The following is a 21,783-nucleotide window of genomic DNA, read 5'->3' on the forward strand; positions in this document are numbered from 1 at the left end:
ATGCCTGCCGTAAACCGACATTTCGTTGGCCCAAAGCTGAAATCTCTCATTGCCTAAAAAAGGTAATCTTCTTGGCGTTTGTCGCTGCTGTCGTCTGTCTGTCCAGCTCATTCCACACACCGGGCAATGTCGATGTGGCCGAAGAAGATGATTTTGGTATGGGACTGTGACCCGGTTGAATGAGTTAGTAAGTTAGTTAGTGGTGCCTTGCGGTTTATTCACACACAACAATTCATTTCGAGCTATAGGTACATTTCAACGTTTACACACAATCTTTCATCGCAGGGATTTCGCATTAAGGCCTTCTTCTGTTGGGTATAGTCAGGTGAGGTACGTAAACCGGACGATTTATGTACTAACTGCATAAAAAAATGAACCTTTCCAGACTCCGCATCTATTTCTGCTGACGAAAGCATACGATGACGAGTATTTGTCGGACTGGACAAAGTATGATTTATCCACAGCACACCTAGTAGGTAGTAGTGACTTTTTTTTTGTGGCCAGTCAGTCGGTTGTGTACCTCTCAGTTTACTCTCTATATAACTCTGACTATGGTTTGCCATGTGCCACCTTGGACGGCCACGACGACGACCGGCCATTAACGGTAACAAATGAAAGGAAAAGCCACAGACTGGATTCAGGTTTCCCCCCAAGCGCACCTTCCTTCTATCGAATGGTTTTTGTATCCAGTCAGACGGCTCCAAACGTGTTGACACATCCGGTCCGACCTTTAGCGGAATGTCGAGTGTGAATGCTACGATTGCACTCGCTTTTTTGTCGAAAAAAAGAAATTTCAACTGAAGAAAAAAAAACTTTTCTGCAACAATTTAAAACTTTTAATGTTCAAGAGAATGAAATTCGCAGATATTTGTTCAAAAAACTCCACAAATAGAAGACGCAAAACCGATACCACATCCTCGCCTAAATTAAATTTTTGATCAATTCTAACGCTCTAAGCAGCATAACACCATGACGGGGAAAGACCCCACAGCCGTCAGCGGTATGGTTGCAAAAAAAAAGGTAGCATTTCACTTTCATGTGGCCCACATCTCTCCCAACCAACTCAGGTTAAAAGCTGGCTGGCGAGAGTTGGTTGTCGGTTCGCGGTTCGTGCGCTTAGCTCTGTGTCCTATTTATCGTTTATACAACTTTTGGTATCGTCGTCGTCGCCGTCGTAACAGATTTTTCTTTCGTTCACCGCAGCAGCAGCAGCAGCAAGCAGCAACTACCTACTAAACTAGCATCGTCTCACGCAATACTTTGATGCAAGGTCTTTTATTCGTTACCAATTAGGTATGAAATGAAATACAGTAAAAATAACATAACAATTCGCTGATTTTTTTTCTGTTGTTGTTGTTTTCTTCTTGTGCGAGTCTTCCACTCAATCCGATGGATGGCCTTTGGTTGCTTCCCACTTGTTGGTCTATCTAGTAAATGGTGATTTTTTACTTCGCGGCTTCTTTTCGGCTCACTCTAGCATAACGAAAAAGCCGTCGAATTGATCGAACTTGCCATGTTTAGGCCGCAGCAAGCTGCTTATTAGACCATAAAGTGGTTAACTGTTTTAATAATCAGCGTATTGCGCGTATCACTGGTCATACAGGATATGCTCGCTAATGGTCAATCGATTCCTTATAAATATACAACCGCGTATGGCGTACAACAGCGAAACAACCTAACTCATGGACCTTGCAAATTGTCTGTGTGCTTTACTAGTTAATGGCAAAAGAACATGCGTCAACTTCTTCTAAATTACTGATTCAAAATTATTCGTCACTTTAAGTACCCTTGTCCACCCAAATGGCACACGTAAACTATTTATTCAATTAGCTACACGATAGTTTGAAGTTAAATAGCAAGCTAAACTTTATTATTTATTTGGCTTTAACTCTTCGTTTCATAAAGTAACATATCTGCGACAATTAATGTATGAAAAAAGTAAAAAATCGTATTTTATTTTAATTTTTTTTCTTGATCTACTCATCATTTCCAACTGTTTAAAATGATTTTTAAGGAGAAATAAAAAAAAATCATGAAATGAAGAGTTAAACCTTACCATCGAGTCTAAAACTTTCCCTGAAACAAAATTCTCTCTAAAAATGCGATTTTTTAATTATTCTATAACCTTTTAAAATCAACATTTAACTTTCAAAAAGCTGACTGGGAGCTATAAAGGAATTTTATTGAACGTAATTTAGATGTAAACGTTCCACTGAATTCAATAGAAGATATTGATTTGGCTGTAGAAAATTTGACAACTTCAATAGTCAATGCTAAAGCCGCTTCAATACCTAAAGTTAAACATAAATTTAATCGATGATGATCTTCAGTTTTTGATACGACTGAAAACCATTCGTCGACGCCAATATCAACGATCTAGGGATCCTTATTTGAAATTTATTTATTGCGACCTTAAAAAAAAATCAAACGTCGTTTAAACTTTATTCGTAATGAAAATTTTGCAAGAGCAGTAGAGGATATAAAACCCTACTCAAAGCCATTTTGGAAATTAACTAAAATTCTGAAAAAGCCCCAGAAGCCAATTCCTACTAAGAAAGATGGGAATAAACTTCTTTTAACTAATGCAGAAAAAGCTCAAAAATTAGGCCAACAATTTGAGTCTGCTCATGATTTTAATTTAAACGTTGTAAGTCCAATTGATGCTCAAATTTCCCTTGAATTAGCTGATATTCTTTCTAAACAAAATGTATTTGAAAGTTCTTGTGAGACAAATATTGATGAACTTAAATTGATTCTCAAAAAAAATTTAGAAAATGAAAGCCCCGGGGGAAGATGGGATTTTCTATATTCTTATTAAAAAGTTGCCTGAAAGCACTTCAAATTTTTTAGTTAAAATCTTCAATAAATGTTTTCACTTGGCTTATTTTCCCAATAAATGGAAAAATGCTAAAATAACTCCAATTTTAAAACCTGGGAAAAATGCTTCAGAGCCTTCAAGTTATCGAGCAATTAATTTGCTTCCTTCTTTAAGTAAACTATTTGAGAGAGTTGTTTTGAATAGAATGATGATTCACATTAATCAGAATTCTATTTTCCCTGATGAACAATTTGGTTTTCGTCATGGAAATTCTACTACACATCAACTTTTGAGTGTAACTAATATGATTAACGCTAACAAATCTGAAGGTTCTTCAACTGGTGTTGCTCTTCTTCGATATTGAAAAAGCATTTGGTAGTGTTTGGCACAAAGGTTTAGTAGCTAAATTAACTCGATTTGATTTTCCTGTATATCTCACCAAAATTATTCAAAATTACTTGACTAGCCGAACCTTACAAGTAAGCTATCAACATTCATGCTCTGAAAAGACACCCATTAGAGCTGGTATCCCTGAGGGCAGCATACTTGGGCCAATTTTATACAATATTTTTACTTCTGATCTTCCTGATGTACCAGAAGGAAAAGGTAGAAGATTATTTGCTGATGATACCTACTTTGCTTTCAGCCAAAGGTCGGAATTTACGGGTGGTACGCAGCAACAAAATTTAAATTCCTTTTTGAATTATTTGAAAATATGTATATGAGTATATGAGTACGAGGCATGTTTTTTAATTTTTATGAATGTTACAGACCCTTCTGCTTTGCATTGTGGAGAGGGGGAGGGACAGAGGGGTTTAATATAAATGTTGTATTGTATTGTTTGAGAACTTATCGACCAACGGAACCTAATTTGGTATGGGAGGAGTTTTGATTGAAAATGAGTGAAATGTGGCGTTATACAGATTTTTAAATATAACTATAGTAGTTCGAAAGACCTTTCCGCATTGAAAGGGGGTTAACAAACATGTTAGAAGATTGGCTAAGCGCCTATGTGGTCGAGTGGATAGGCTGCCGAGAGTCTGGTTTTGATATGCCAGGCGTGCTGGGTTCAATTCCCGGAATCGGCAAGAAAACTTTTCGGCTCAAATCCTATAAGTGGCCGACAGGTAAGATGTGTTTTCTTTTATAACTGACGTTATAATAAGAATGTTCAATCAGTTGCCAACTGGCCAGGTATTATATACACGAGTGCGGAATACCTGTCGTAGATTCACAACACTGAAAATGTGATGAATCTTATATGGTTGCGAAACTGATTGTCTCGTTCTCCAAATAAGACTTACACATACACAAAAAACACATTCTTACATGACAGTTCACACGAAGCCATGGTTCACATTTTTCCGAGGTGCAAAGAACTTATTTGATTAATTTTGGTGTCCTGAATTCAAATAGTTATTTTTTTCCATCAGGTTTTATTTTTTGACCCACTTATGAAAATAGGTAAAAATTATTTAAGAAATTTGACGCACCTTTTTGACAAAACATTACCAAATAGAAAAAAAAAGATTATAAACAAATAATCAAATTTTCCGAAGTCCGCAAGTAATTTTGACTTCTGCGAAAAAAGTTATACTGTTACCTATTTTCTTCTTGTTTACTTTTCCCAATTCTGTAAAATTTAAGATTTTTTTATAGCAAAAGTTAAATCGCTTTACCACCTTCAACAAATTTGTCAAATACATTGAAACCTTTTTTTTAATCTTTATTGTGTAAGGTCAGGAATACTTATAATGATAAAATCTAGAATTTCACTTTTTTTTAGATCATTGTATGACTGACATTAGAATATCAGAATATCTAAACCAAACATTATTCTTTGATTAAAAGAATTACAATCAAAATCAGAATCAGTTTTTGTTTTTTACGTAGGTTTTTTTCAATCAGTTATCAATGATTGATTTTAAATGAATCTGATTCATTTTTAAAATCAACAAAACTAGAGGTGGTAGACAAATTGAACAAAAATATTTATGTTTAGGACTAAAAATTCATTCAGTCATTAGTCATTGAAAAATAGGCACCAAAAATGGTATTCCCTAAAGTTATCAATTAAATTTAAATTAAATTCTCTAAAATCAGAATTGCTCGCAATTTTTCGTTTTGAAATTAGAAAGTTTTTCCCGGTTTCCTCCGGTTTTTGCCGGTTAAAATGATGGTTTTTTTTGGTATTTATTATACTTGTTTTTCTAATTGAAAATCAAGGTGAGTAAAAAAATCCAATGTAAAGCCCTAAAATGTCTAACAATGTTTCTTTAAAACTTGTTAATCGGTATGAAATCATGACAAATACTTTGACGTCTTTCACCACGTAGTCTTTTCGCATCAAATTCAAAAGGTTTTCAAAAAATTTTAGAACAAATTGGCGTTGCTTTGCTTCACAATTTTAACAATTTGGAAAGAACAAGTTCAGCTGACTCGATCTTCATATTTTTACTGTTTTGAGGTTCCTTTGGGCCAATATGAATATTCCAATTTTGTATAATTTTTAAAGAGTTGTAAAACAAAAATTGAACAGTTCAGTATGACAACAATCACTGGCGTGGCTCAGTAGAACAAGTTTCACATCGCCAACGGTTGCTACTACGTGATTGACCGAGGCTACCAATTTTGTTCAAAGGCCAAAAAAATGGTTCTTACTAGAAGCTCATTTTCAATGTACCAATTTATGCTCTCTCTTTGAACATCAATAACGGCGCCGGCCACGTGCTAGTCAATGCCTCTTTGCTTCGCCATAAGAAAAAAACAAACTTTTTTTGCATTGCACTCCCAAGACAACCTTTAAAAGCAACGCGACGTATAGGCGCGGTAAAACCTACTTACTCTTGGGAGCTTAGGATAGGAAATTATCCTTGTGCTCTGCAATCCTTTTTCCTGCCACTATCCTACCATGACCTATCCTAACTCTTGTAGCAAAATAGACATGTGAAGTTTACCAGCCGGGAACCCTAAGCGTCTACCTCCAATGAAGGCAACGGAGTCACGTGCACATCACATTTTTAAATTCTCTGGCTGGAGCTGTTGACAACAGTCTTCAGACTAATCCATCTGCTAATAAAATGTTAATAAATTAAAAAATAGATATAGGATATAGGAAGAATAGAGAAAGTAATGAAAGATACAAAACTGCGATCTAGGACCGAGATTACCTCTACATCTTAGCTAAATAATTTTGGTTGGAGTGCGGGTGAAAGGGATTGATTGGGAGGCATTTTTTGGACCACTGTGCAGTGGTGTACGAATAACTGTCATGAAAAAAATGTTTCAATGAAAGTACTGAAGAATTCAGTACAATGCTCAACAACCACGTTATCATTCTAGAAATCTGACAACCAATGTGGCGGATAAGGTAGCTCGTTTTTTTTAAAGGAATTAAACAGCTAGCTGTCATCCTAAATCCCAATCTTTTTTTCGAAGAACTTTGTGCACATGTCACTTTCTTGCGCCAATCTACAGAATGTATATGGTCGGTTTTCATTAATCGATGATGAAATGCTTCTCATAAATTCATTGCTACTCTACTGTACATATCAGGTAAAGGCTATAAATCATTCCAAAATTTTGTGAATTATTTAAAATAGGTTTTTTTTGTTAAGAGGGAATCCAAAATAGATCGTGACCTTTAAAGTGCGAATTGAAGCAAATAAATCTGTTTCATAGAAATGAAATATCGCGAATTTCCAAAAAAAGTCACATATTTTATACGAAACTGCTTGAAGGTTGCCAAAAAGAAAAAGGTCAATAGCTTTTATTCCCCGACTTAAGCCTCGATGAGCGGATTTTATCGACACTTATTCGATGGATATGGCCACGTTTCATCAAAAAGCCGGTCGTTCGGGAGTTCCTTCTCCACTTCCTCCTAATTCGGCGGCGGCGGCGAATGGAAATCGTCGTCGCAAGCATAGGAAAAACAGCGACGACACAACGTGACTTAACAGACAAGCTGGGGAAGTGAAAGTTTTGCTCGACAAAGTTGATACCAGTTGATGTTTATACAAATCTTCCCTACCTACTACCTACACAGACAGTATGTATGAACGAGCAGCCAACTTGCCAACCAAGCGCTGAGCTGCTGCTGCTGCTGTTGAGTGCATATTACTGCCATTAGATACGCTCGCAATCTGAGACCTTCTGGAGGCCATCGAATGGAAGAAAAATACTACTTTCTTTGCAATGGGTTGTTTTGCGTAATCGCTACAAACTGGAGTTCTGCTTGTTCTGTGTCATAGAAGTAAATGGAATAAATTGTTACATGTATCTTGAAACCTTTTGAAGAGAATTTAACGCTGACTGATACGATGCTTTAAAGATAAAATCATCTTTTATACCTAGGAACATGAGATCATTACCAACTTGTGAAAAGAATATATCAGCAGGTCCTTAAACATTTTACTATTACCCCATTTTAGATCATTTTAACACAATACTCCTTTTTAGTTTCTAAGGATGCTGTCATGCTGCACAGTGGTTTAAATCCCAAAAAAGCTGGAAAATAGTCTATTTCTCAAGTCAGTGACATACATTTTTTTTTGGTGTAGGATTCGAATCTCCAATATTTAAGAAAAGTTTTGATGTAATTAGATATTTTCTAGGACTTTTTATACACCTTCCATGAAACAAACAAGAACGACAACTGAAACATAAATATAAAATATTGGATTTTTCATCCTTTGCTCAAAAAAAAAATTAAAAAATCTCTCGGCATCTAGCGAGAATTTGTCTACTAACGGACACTTCACGTTTTTAAGCAATAACTTCAAAAATATATTTTTGTAAATATTGGTTCCTCTACTGATTTGAAGAGTATCAATATTATGAACACTTAATTATATTAGAAAAATGTTAATTTACAGTATATTTATGTGGTAACAGAAATCATTTTATGTTAGCTTTCACTCATTTCCAAAGTGTTGTCTATGGCCGGACACTACGAATTACTTCACCAAAGTTGTCACTAATGGCACAAAAACGTAGCAAAATGACTCAAATCACCTGCACAGGTCTTGTGAGTACGGGTTTTTCAATACTGAAGCCTATGAAGAGTTTCATAAAAGTTTTTTTTTTTGAAAAACCAGAATAAAACATTTGTTTCGAATTATTTATTATTTATTATTAATTATCGAATTATTTATTTTCGAAGGTACAAAAGATTGTAACATGATTTTTTTTAACGTTCTTCAAAACGGAATTAATATCTATCTAAATCGCTTCTTAGTACTCATTTATGATATCTCTCTGATAAGATAAATTAATTGTCTTACTGCGAGTTGCTCTATGCTTGTTAACTGATGATTTACCTTGCTTACTTTATTCTGTTCAAGGAGCATAACTTGTTATGCAAAATATACTCCACTTGGTAATATTCATCGGAATAATCAAAATTGCATTTTTTTAAACAAATGAGAAAAATAGTAATATTTCCGTTTTAAGATTGAATTGAGTTCTTGGGGGTAAATGTATCTAATATTCGGTTTTCCAACGGTTATCCAATACACATTTCATGGAGCCTATCTCAGAATCTTTAAAGAGGAGGGTTACAACAGCTTCAATCTTGTTGAAGTTTACGAATTTTAAGCAAATATTAGTTTGCTTATTATTCTGGAAAAATTGCTTGACATTTAAAAAGCTGCAATAAACTGAAATTTTAAAGAAAAAAATCGTTACGTAACCATGAGCATACCTCTCCCTCTCCCCTATGTCATAATTCGTAACGCTCGAGCTTACTCACTCCCCCCCTAGGAGCGTTACGTAAAACTTTTTTTAAGTCTTTGAGAGAGTTTTACATTCGACAGGTTTAGAAGTTTCACTAAACTGAGCATGCCTCATCTATAAAACAATAGTTTTGTTGATTTATTTCGGTTTCGGCACTAGTTTGTATCATAAACGAAATCTTTTCAAAAAGTGCTCAGTTTTCTGTCGAAAGGTAGAAAAATGATGCAGCGAATTTCTATTTGCCTGACCTAGATTAAAGGCTTTTATAAGAAATTATAATGAAGAGCTACTCCATTATACACAGCAAAAAAAAGCATATCTAATTCTAATTGGTTTATTTAGAGAGAGTTTTAAATAAACATATTCGAATAAGAATTAGAGAAGCTTATCAAATTTACCTGTAGCAGGTTCATTTTTTCTGATTTGAGAGAAACTGATAAACGATATGCTGGTCAAATCGGTATGCTAGACATTTCAAAGTTTTTCAAATCAAAATATATCTAAGCAGACTTCGAGAAATTGCGAGATAAACTAATGCTTCATGCGAAACGGAAGAATGGGAAAAATCGCTCAATTTTTTAAAATAAATTAGTTGTTTCCATTTATATTCAATTAATTGATTGAACAATACAAATCTAACAAGCTTACAATTCATAAATTAATGTTAAACTAACTGCCCAAATTTGCAGTTAAAAGTCATTTGTTGAGAGAATAGTTGACTCTATGATAATATTTAGATGCTTTCAATCTGGCGACCAATTTCTAATGTTTGAAATGTTTTAAAACTTTTTCATGTAGACAAAAATCCAAATTTCCATTACCTTGAAAGTGAATGCAATTTATATAATATAAAAATTTAGAAGAAAAAACGTCAAAAGGTTTTAAACAATTTAAAAGCTTCATATTTTTAAAGATGAGAGATATGGCTCGGTAGTTCTGAAAAAAAAGTATAGATAAATTCAGTCAAAATTGGAAATTTTTCAAGAAAGAAAAGAAAATTTTAATTTGTTTTTTTAATTTATTTGTATTTAGAGTTTGACAGGTAGTCGCTGATTTTTATGTAGAAGATGAAGTCATTTTAATAATGTTTTTAAAGCTTACTGCTTGCAAAAATCGATGTTGTAATGTTTATCGTGTGCAGAACTTTTTCCATAAAAACATACATATGATGTTGTTCAATTTTTCAAAAAAAAGCATGACTACAGTAAAATTCAGATGTTGTTCTTGTTCCCAACTTAAGAATGTAACAAATCATGAGTATAAATAAAAGATTCATCACTAAAGCTTAGTTCATTTAGAAACGGGACAGTTATGAATGCACGTATGTTGAAAACCATTAGAGCAGTGGTTTTCAAACTTTTCTCACTCACCGCCTTCTTTTGCCAAATTTACGATCTCAACGCCCCCTGGGAAAATTTTAAGAAAATATTTAAAAAAAATGATAATCTGGATTGTCGAAAAAACCATTAGCTTTTTGCTTAACGTTGCTTTAAGACTTAACTCAAAATTCATTCAAATTTATATGGGCCTTCAGAGCCAAAGGTATAGCGGGTATTATAAGTGTAGAAATGTTCGATTTTAATTTATTAATGTCAAACGATTTCTTATATTTCCAATAATATTTCGTAATTTTTCAGATTTTTTAAATTTTATTTAGATACCTACATATTATTTCGTTCAACAGAAAAATGCAACTTTTCGGAATGAAAAATTACCAAACAAAACAACTTAAAGCGTGTTTTCTCGAAATTAGCTTTGAGGTACTTATACTAAGGTTGCCAGAATTTTATTCGGACGTATCCGGACCGGACAAATTCAAGCATTTGATATCAAAATGTTCAACCCAAAATCTGGGCAACGTCCGGGCAAATTTGGTCAAAATTACGGATTTATTTAGTAAAAAAACAAGAATACACTTGAAATTTATTTTTTCTCGTCAAACCACATCGGAAAATTTTAAATCGTATTTCATGCTTTCAAAACACAAGTCATGATTATTTGGATTGCTGTAAAAAACTTCTTATTGGACTTAAAAATGAAAAATCTTAGTAATTCAATTTGAGGTTTTGTAAGACTTTACAATTAAAGTCAATAATTCCGGGAAAAAATATGGGCAACCGGTCCGGGCTGGACTTTCCTCAATTATTTTGTGAAATATGCGGGTAATCTGGCAAAACTTAACTTATGCCCTTTTGGCTCCAAGGGCCTCATATTGATTTAAACCTCCAGTAAACACTTGATAACTTAAGCTTAAGCTTAAGCTTATATCAAATTACATATCTTAATTTTTGGTAATCCAAAATTCTATGTTCACCATTGATTTTTGAATGGATTATAGTGAACAAATAAGCACATAAAATTAAAATTCGCTTCCTTAAAAAATCTATCACTTAATCACAGATGACGCCTTTTTACGCAAATTTCTTCAAAGGTTTTTAATTTTTTTTAATTTAATTTAATTTATTTTTTTCTCAAAATGTCCCGCTTTTTTTAAAACCATCTGGCAAGCCTACATTGGAATGATCGAAATACTTTCTGAGAAGAAAGTGAAGGTAATCTTATGATTTGTGTAAGAAATAATTTCATACTTTATTCTTGGTACCGCTCATCGCTCGTTGCACACTTTTTTCAGTCATGACATTGATCAGATTTTTCCAGTAATACTTCATATAATCGGTGGTTTAGGTGATTGCATACTTCTTCTTCAGTTTTCGCTACTGTCTTGACCAATACTTTTTATTTGACAGAAACTGGAGACCATCTAGCAAAACTTGATTATTTTTGTGCCACTTAAATAGGTTTTTAATGAATGTTAGCTGGCAAAATCAGACCAAAACATAGTAGAATGATCTCAAGACTCAATTAAAAGTTAAATCGGTTAGTTGAAATCGTAAATTGCACAATTTTTCAGCAAGGCTACTTTTTATTAGCTTTTTAAAAACATCGAAAGCCAAAGTTTTCATCTGAAAATTTTTGTTTTTTTTTCCACAGGAGCAGAGTTTTGCCAAATCATGCCAAATCAATTCCCTGATGACCTGTAACTGTAGTTTCCGATCATGTGCTTCACCTAACACTTGGTTTGAACTTTGTGAACATTCTTGACGGTGTTTTAATACTTGTTCACCATTTAAGCATTGTAGTTTTCGGTTTTGTCAGCTCTTTATTTCATAATGATAGATTTGAAAAAAAAAAAACTGAACAGAATTATGTTTGCCTTCTTCTTAAATATCTCAGAAATGCGTAAGCTTTAAATTAAAAAAAATAGCCAGGATAGTACTTTTTACAGACATCATAACGCTGTCAAAATTTCGCATGTTCGATCTCTAGGTAATAAGCTTTAATCAAATGTGTCTCATTTCTAAATGAATCAATCTTTAGTAAAATTGTACCTATGAAATTAATAATAGCTTTTAAATTGTTACAGCCTTTTTGAGGTTATCACAGCTATAGAAATACTTAATATTTAAGTGCAAAAAATATCAAGCTTGCTTAAGTCAAGAAATGGTAAAAATGTCACTTTGTAAGATGAAGTTAATAGCTTTGTTGCACACAAGGATCTATTTTTCAAATTAAGTATGGGAACCTCAAAGTCAAATGCGAATGTTCTTCCCAACAATGAGATCCACTGGCTGACCACAACCGATAGCAAAGCCAAGAGAAAGGAGTTTCCGCTGTATGTAGACCACATTGCTCTTTCAGCTCTCTCAACTTGGGGGGAACAACCCCAACCAAACTGTCGACGTTTCCGCGCGTCTGCTTTAGATTTCATAAGACGGTATTCGTTCGTGGGAATTCACATGGGAGATGCAAAGCACAACAACATAAAACGATTTTCCTAATGGCAATCTGAAGCAGCAGATCTTCACAGCGGCCTTTGCCAGCAACAGGAACAGAATACGGTTACGGTACAGATAAAGTCTTTCTCCCAGCAGCATCATCAGCTGGTGCCTCTCTACTACTTACTGAAGGTGAGATAACCGACATCGAGTAGGAGGTTGGATCGAATATTGGTATGAACAATCGAACCTTCAAGGGGTAATAGAGGCCGAAATATGCCTATCAGGGGAAGAATTCTGATGGTCAATAATTATTTGAAATGGAGTTTTCAATTAAATTTCCTTGAAAATGTAAAACTTTCTTTATTTTTTTATTATTTTGGAAACCTAGCTAGAGAGTAGCTACCAGTTTTAGCGGGATATTTCTACCAAGGTATCCTACACTTTCTTCCAAGGCAAATTTTCCCTTTCATCTCATTTCGGATGGTCCTCTTATAGCACGACCTAGTATCTTGCGACCAAGTTCGAATTTCAGCCGATACGCTATTGACGGTTGATTGCATATTATGGAGCGGAACTTTTTTCACTTTTCCATGGCTTATTTACAAAAGAAATAACGACGATGACTGAAATCAAATATTAACCACGGTTTTTGTGTAAGGAAGCTTCCGTTCATTATTGGCTGCTCCGGCGTGAGATGGAATGGAAGTGTACCTTTACCGACATGTAGACAAATCTTTTGTCTTCTGGGCTGTCGTCGTCTCGTCGTTCGAATCATCGTTCTATCACATAATTGTTGAATATTGAATGTATTATAATGGAAGATGGTTTGAATTAAACATTAACGATACGATGTGGTTTTCCGCTTCGCGGAGGAAAACTTCAAAGTAGAAAAACACTTCTTGTTGGAAAATCAAAAGAGCTGGTTCAGCATGGTTCTTCAATTTCTTGCCTGGGAGCACATTAAAAATTTATTTAAAGACAAAGCAGCTATTGTGAATAGATGAATAGAAAACGAACATACCAAACTTGATGGAAAAAATGTAACAAAAAATTTTTCCTACGTAAATTTGTTTCGTCTAATAATGAATTATGCTATCCTTACTTTGAAAACTGTATGGATGAAAAAAAAAACAAAAATTATTGCTAAAAACTGGAATGAAGAATAAAATTGGGATAAATCAGGACGAAAATTAGAAAACTTGTTGTAGTTCGTTTTACCCAAACATTCTGCATACAGGTGAGTGATGAGCATGCCTCTCTAATTTAGCTGGAATACGTGTATAAAGTATTAGAAATTTGTTTAATTGTTTATCTCTGAATTAAGTGGCGGAAAAGGTGTAACGTCCGAAACGTACGGAAGCGTCTTCTCCATTCTCAATTACCATCATAACATTCACAATCAACAAAAATTTTATTAAATAACCGGAAGTCATCAATAGCTAAAGATTTGTTGTCAATCTGGATCTGTAGATAATATTTTAATTGTCATCAAACATGCAACATTTTGTGAACAAAAAAAAAGATAAAATTATGGCAATTATTTGTGCAACTTGCATCTCTCAACAAGAAATTCAACCACAACCAACCGTTCGTCATAAAAGCATGTCAAGATAATTAAAAGTGACTGACTGCCTTCAGTGCACTCCAATGTATAGTGTAGTAGTACCTAGTAGTAAGTGAAGTGGAATCGTGGAAGGCTTCTGTGCTGTGACATTAGCAACTGTAAGCTACCTATACTGTTTCTTCAGAACTTCAAACCCAACCATATTGAGGGAAACATTGGATGGAAATTTCGAAGTTACCACAGCAATGTTGAACGTTCTGGTTTAGAATATCTAAATTCAAATTTTCTCCTCGTAGTAATATGTATTATGAGATTGTTATTTGAATTTGAAATTTTATTTTTAATTAATTTATTTACATATCAAAACACCGTACAATTTCCAAGTTACAAAATTTGGAGACCGTTTCCTATCTCTACCTTTGCTGACAAATATTTTCAAGCGAATCGAAATACTTACTACTTAACTTCATAGAATCTGAACTCACGTATAGTTTTCTTAAACTTTCTTAGTACTTTCAATCAAGGGCTTCAAATGAAGGCTAATGATTCCAATCACAGATTCAGTTATCAGACTCAAAATTTAGAATTTGCTTCGAATTCAAATTCAGAATCAGATTAATATTTTTTTATTATCCAGCTTTTTATATTCGAACTAGCTGACCTGGTGTGCTTTGCTGCACCTTCCGAAAATAAATTAAATTTGTTAAAATTTCTGAAATCAAGCTTTATTTCTTAAGCAGCATTTCGAACCAAATGTCAAGATAATTTAGAAGCAAATGCTTTAAAAAAAGTACAAAGATGATTTAATAATATTTTCTCAAAATTGATCTCTAGATTTGTTTTTCAAGATCTGAAAATTTTACTCTGTTTTTATAAGCTTCAAAGAGTAGCATTTCGCTTTATTTGTCTGATAAGTTTTCAAATTATGCAAATATGATATGAATGAAGACTTGCCTCCTTCTTTCCGAATCCACCCAGAAATAAGGGATTATCGTTAATTCTTCCTACCCAAACATTCTCTCTTCCTTTTGCTTTACAAGCTATTGGTTTGATAAGTTTTCAAGCTATACATCGCAATTTATATTGAACTTCCTTTGTTCCTCCCTCCATCACACTGCAATGCAGAAAGGTTTGTAACAATCATAGAAACATATCTCGGATCCAAATTCCTTCCCATGTTAAAATCATGTTTATAATTTTTCTCGCAATATATTAAACTTGTAGACATGACACATTACAACTTGAAGTGTTCAATCTGTTCATGCTTCGACAGTGGTATGAATATTTTCTAAAAAATTTTTAGTAAACATCACACAAAACCTTAAAATGATGATTTTAAGAGACGGCAAACATGTATCAAAGTTTCGTTTGCTTAAACTTTTTTTTATTTCAATCTCAATTTCAATTCAGATACACCGGGGCAAGTGCAATAGAATTTTAACATAGTTGAGCTTTTATAAATATAAGAAAAATATGTAAATCTTTAAAACAAATCAATTTTCGTTTGTTGCATAACTGATATGAGATATTTCTAAGTAAACATTTGTCCTAATTATTGAAGCAAATGAAAACACAATGCTTTTTCTGACCTTCTTCATAGATGCAAAATATAGTGTAAAGGCTTTGAAGTGAATTTATTACGTGTTCCTGTTTGTTTTATCAAATTTCATTGATGTATCTGCACTTTTACTGAATGCTGTTTTAATCAATACGTCTTCATTTACAAAGACACTTTTTATAATTTTGAATATCCACTTCAGATTCAACACACGGGATACCCCTTTCAGACATTTCTCATATAATTCTGAATCGTTTTGGAGAGGAAATGCCTAAAAGGTAAATGTTTCATGGCTAAAAGGCGCGTTTGAACTTGTTACACCATGTAAAATGACATGAGTTAATAGTATTTTCAACACTGTCATATTCAAATTTATCAAAAAAAATCTGCTTCCACAAGCACATTAATCTAAAAAAAAGTCTCTTCTATGTAGCCAAAATAAGTAGAACAACAACACACTTTTCATGTTAAGTACGTTTGAATTGTGTGTAAACAAACAGTACAGTGTTTTTCGGTGAATGGTTTTTAAAAAAAAGTTGACTTTATTTCGTCAGATTGTTTGTTTGGGCTCAACAATTTATAGGCGAAGAAATAAGTTATTCATTTTTTGTAAATGTTGAAAGTTTGCACTTGCTCTAGTGTACCTTCTCAACTAAAAATTCATCGAGCAAATGCATATCCTCACTTTTTACATATGTATAACCTATTTTATTGTGATTCTAAAAAAATAAACCATGTTATTATTTTGTCTTCTATCAATAGGAATCTAGGCGTATTCAATATAGAATTGTTTGTAAATTTTCCCACTGTCTTTTTTCAAACGTCCGCAAAGATACCTAAGATTTATATTATTAAGACAAAAAATGCTGCTTTAATTAACACGAAATCAAAATAGTTTTAATTTTTAAAATCGTTTATATGGTTTTGATTTGGTCGACAAAATATCAATCTGGGCCACCTCTAGGCCGCATTCATTAATATGTGCTGGGAATCATAAAGAAAAAATCACATCTAGGCTTCATAGCGCCACCACGTGCATTGACAGTATGCCTGGTTGAGAAATACGCGTTAATATTCTCTCGCGACGCCTCGACCTTGGAGACGAAAAACAAACCGCCCAAAGGTAAGAAAGTCTCGAAAAAATGGAAGCCATGACTTTTATTTGATTCAAATTATTTCAAATTTAATTATTACGGACAATTGATGCGACTTTTTGTTTTCTTATCCGATATAAACCGGTTCGCATGGCTACAGAATATTCTAAAAATAATTTCATTCGAATCGTTTGGGTCATTTCGCAGGGGTAGTATTACAAACACCGTTACAAGAGAATTTTATATAATAGATTAAATATTTAGATTTTTGACCCAGATTTCAAATTCATATGCCAAATTCAGATCACAGATTGAGGTTTCAGATTTCAGGTTCAAATTCCCGATTTAGATTTCAAAACTTTCAATCTCATCTCAGATTCAGATTTGAACTTTTAACTCTAATCTGCTACTGAGTGTCAATAAAGCTTAGTTCTTTTAGAAATGGGACAGTTACGAATGCTTGTATCTCAAGAACCTTTCGTTTGATCTAAACACTTTCTATGAAGGAAATGAAGGTAATCTTATGATAATTCATGAAAAATTTGAAAAAATATATATCGTTTTTTTGTAAGAAAAAAACTCAACTTTTTTCAGTCATGATATTGATCAGTTTTTCAAACTTATTCTTCGTCTAATCGGTATTTTAGACAGCTACATTCTACTCCTTCAATTCCTGCTTCTTTTCGGTCCAGTACTTCTCTTTTAAAAGAAGCTGAGGACAATTTTGTGGATACAGCTGTGTCGAAATTAACAAATTTGATTATTTTTGAGCCACTTTTTTGATCGTTTTTAATGCAAAATCTGGCAATAACGAAGTAAAACCATCATGAGATTCAACTTAAAGTATAATCGGTTAGTATAGATCGTAGGTTGCGGAGGGAACAAACGAGATTACTCATTTTATGCTTTTAAAAACAGCGAAAACCAAAGTTTTTGTTTTGAAAATTGTTTTTTTTTACATTAGCAGAATTTTAACAAATCATCATATTTTATACATAATAATCAGCAAATACATACTTTTATATACTCGGGACCTTGTCACGAGCAGTCATGATATAGGATTCAAAAGGTGGAATTTGTTTGAAAAAGGGTTTTTCATAAGTTTGTCTTTCATCAGAAATCATCTGTCACATAGCCTCGGTACCGGCTATACAGCTTACTAGCTCTGGAATTAACAAACAATTGTTGTTTGAGGTTAGGCTTGAATGACTCATTACTAGGAAACACTTTCAGCTTATCGGAGAAATTTTTTTTGTACATTTCAGCGTCTACACAGCAAAAAAAGTATTGCGATATTACATCAAATACCTGCACATAACTTGAGTCGCAAATTGAACCTAATTTTACATTGCCTCGATGTACCCGGCGGTTTCTAGTCAAAGAATATTTTTCGTACCGCCGATCCATGGGGGCCAAAAATCCTAAAAAATGAAAAATAATGAAACTATTTTTGAAGCTTTCGGTTTGCTTATATTTTTAATTAATTTTGGTAGTACTTACAAGCCAAACAAATACAGCAGAGGTCCGTAATCCGTTTCTTGATTATTGAAATGAAATCAAATTTGAACGTCAACAAAGAAAAACATTGACTACTTGATGCGATATCACATAGAAGGTTGTGATCAGAGTGCCTCCAGTAGGGTGGGTGCATATTGAGGAAAAGTAGGCAAGGGGTACCAAAAGTTTCTCATTGGTGGGGGGTGGAGACGGTGCGCTTTTTGACAGCGAATTGTTCGCCTACCATGCCTACGATTACGATTGCCTGTCACAAGATGGACGATTCCGTGCATTGGTATAAGAACACACCTGAAGCTTTACCCGCCTTGGTTGTGATATTACACTTCACGACGTATTCGCGTTGATAAACACCATTTAGATGTATTATTGCAACAGAATTCCGTAACACAACATCATCTCCAGAAATTACATCGTCCACCGTTACATTATTTTTTGCTGTGTACCCTTAGTTTTTCGCTTATTGAAAATTTAAAGAAATGCTGGTATGAGACTTGACTTCCCTGATGACCCTCAACCATAGTTCCCGATCGTGTGCTTTACTTCAATGCTTGATTTGAACTTTGTAGACATTTTTGACAGTGTTTATATACTTTTCCACCGCTCACATACAGTAATTCTCTGAATAATCAACGGTTTTGTCAGCTATCAATTTGATAATGATGGATTTTGAAGGAAACTGTTCAAAATTAGTTTTTTCCTTTTCTCTAGAATCGTAAATATCTCAAAAACGCGTAAATTTCAAATTTTGAAAAAAAAAAAAATAGGTAGGATAGTACAGGCAACAAAATTCGTTCAATATTTTGAATGTCCGGTTACTAATAAACGAGCTATTAGCCAAAGAAAGTGTCCCATTTTTTTAAAGAACCAAGCTTTAAGACTCTATTGGAAGTTTGGCGGCTTGTTACTTTATTCGGGTGCATCCAAATAATACAATTTCTTCGGAGACCCACAATGAATTCTTGAAATCTTTAGTTTTGCATTATTACTTCTTTTTTTAGACGCACCCTGGAGACCCAGAAAAAATAACTTCCCTAATCATAAGTGCGAATTTGACACTCCTCGCTTAAAACCGCTATATAGCGATTTTTGCAAAAATTATGTTTTGGGAACCTCGAGTAAGAGAAAACGTAAGCGTCCTCGTAAATTTTCTGGATTTACTTTTAGTTTTATTTTTATCATATTTTTGAAAAGTATCGCAGTGCTTATGTAATTACACCACTAGAATCGGTATGAAATTGGCTTTCTGGTGAATATGAATTTATTGCAGAAATCTTCCGTTAACATACTCCAAACCCAGTGCTAAGTTGAATTTAAGTTCAAGAAAATCTGGGTAATTTCAAATTGATAAAAAGTTAGAAAAACAGCTACCTTTGAAAATTCGGCAAAAATTCTGTGTTTCGTATTTTGAAAATCCAAAGATGCGGAAATGTGCCAAGTTACGTTAACTTTTCAATCTTCTTTTTAAAATCTATGTGGTGTGACTTGAATAATTTTGACGGTTCATTGATTGAAAAGTACGGTTTTTACATTACTTTTTTAATTTTTTGTGATCATGAACTTATTTTTTTTTAAATATATAAAATAAATAACTTCTAACTTCAGCTTTCATGAACACAGAGTGAATTTTTTTTCCCGAAGCATGTTTTTCGGATTTTTTTTTCTTAGACTTTGAATAACGGGAAACTAAAGTGATGTAGGTGAATAATGTCTGAGGCACATATTTGTTATATTACATTACGAGGTTTTCAAAAACTATAAACTTTGTAAAAATCGGTTGAAAAATTTCATGGACGAACGAGGGTTAAAACAACACTCACTAAAATTCAAATTGCTCGAAAACGCGTGGATATTTTTGGGTTACGTATTCACAAAAAAATATTCTAAGATAAAAAGAAATTTACCAGAGATATTTATAATACGATATTTCAATGAATGTGTGAGATATCGAAGAAGCTATGCAGAAAATTTATTTATTTTTTTTGGAAAAAGTAGTTTTCGTAAAATTGCTGATTTTTCTTCAAAATTAGAAATTCAAACAAATTTTTCAATCTCAATCAATTACAAACAACTTCCTGCAGCTTATGAACAATGTTTGGGAAAAAAAAATGGTAAAACCATATTGAAATAAATCAACAATTTCAAAAGATACTTTTCAACTTTGATGGACCATAGCACGAAATAACGACTTCAAACCTGTTCAGTTGTGTTATTCGAATTAAAATGATATTATTCCACTTGATCAATAATTGCTACTCTCATTTTCAGATTCGGGGTTTTTTAATTATATATATTTTTATATTTATGATAATTATTTACCGTGAGTTTTTTATGTGTTCATTAATTTTACGGCCGATGTATTTTATGATTTTTAGTAAGAACATTTCAAAATTTGAGAGTATCAGATGGATAGAAGATTTAAAAAAATATTGAAAATGAGTGAATTTTTAGAAGCATTTTTCACATCCTGCTTATATAATGTGAATTAAAATTTAGATTTCAAACTCAGATCACAGATTTAGATCTCAGATTCAGATTTCAAAATAAAATTTCAGATTCACGTATGAAATCGACATTTTTATGACAATTCAGATTTAGAAATTTTCAAGTTCTTATTCTAATCCTAACTTTAGAATCTTGATTCTGATTCCAGATTCAGTTTAAAATTTCAAATTTGGATTTTTTATTCAGTAACCATTTTTTTTAATTTAGAACTCCAATTTCAAAATTCAAAATTTGAGATTAAGAAGTTAAATTTAAATTTCCAATTTCAGATTCCTGGTTCAGATTTCAGATTCAAATTTAGGAATCAGATTTCAGATCAAATTAATGTAATTAATTTCTCATTAAATTTTTTTATTCAGTTTCTAAATTTTAGGTTCTAACATTCAAGGTTCATATACCGGATTTAAATTTCAGATTTAGATTTCATATTCCAGATTCAGATTTTTAATTTGAAATAGGTAGGTACCTACGGATCAAACAACCACATAATTATATTTCACATTCAGTTTCAGATTGAGATTTTAGATTCAGATTCATTTGTTGATTCAAATTCCGATTTAAAATTCTAGATTGTGATTTCAAATTCAGTTTTTAGATTTCGGTTTTAAATTCATATTTCAGATACAGAATGGGATTTTTCACGTGTGTTTGGATAACGATTTTAGGTTTAAATTTCATATTCAGCTCTCATAGGAAGAATTCGAATCCAAATCTGAAGAATCAGATTTCAAATTCTTAGTTTTTAAATAAAATTTTCGAAAACTTCAAATTGAAACAATGACTCAGCGGGATAAAAGTGCACAAAAGCAAGAGAAGATACGCTCTTGAATTTTGCGCCTTGTGCGCGTTTCTACTTAATATATTTTTTGAAAAGTTTTGGTTTTTATTCAATCAAAAACGTAAAATTCCAAAATTTGCCCTAATTAAAGATTTAAATATCAGAATTTGATAAGCATTATCCATTTGGCTTTGAAGTCTTCACACTTATTGTACAAACAACAATTGATTCAGAATTGAGATCTAGTATTAGAATCTTGTATCAGAGTTTGTTAAAAAAATCTAAGCTTCGAAACAGTGAAATTAGAAATAGAACCATACACAGTAAACGAAAATTACCGAGTTCGGTAATTTTTTTTACCGAAATCCTACCATGTGTAAATCGTTAAACTGTTCGGTAATTTTTTTGGTAACAGATAAACAAACATCGGTAAATCGAT

General features: G+C 33.0%; 1 protein-coding gene across 4 annotated transcripts in view; it reads right to left on the reverse strand.

The window, feature by feature from the left end:
* Window positions 1-21,783, reverse strand: part of LOC129751189 (roquin-1) — a 54,229-nt gene that overhangs the window by 26,866 nt on the left and 5,580 nt on the right. The window lies entirely within an intron of this gene.

The sequence above is a fragment of the Uranotaenia lowii genome, chromosome 3 (genome assembly GCF_029784155.1).
Source record: "Uranotaenia lowii strain MFRU-FL chromosome 3, ASM2978415v1, whole genome shotgun sequence".
Classification (NCBI taxonomy): Eukaryota; Metazoa; Arthropoda; class Insecta; order Diptera; family Culicidae; genus Uranotaenia; species Uranotaenia lowii.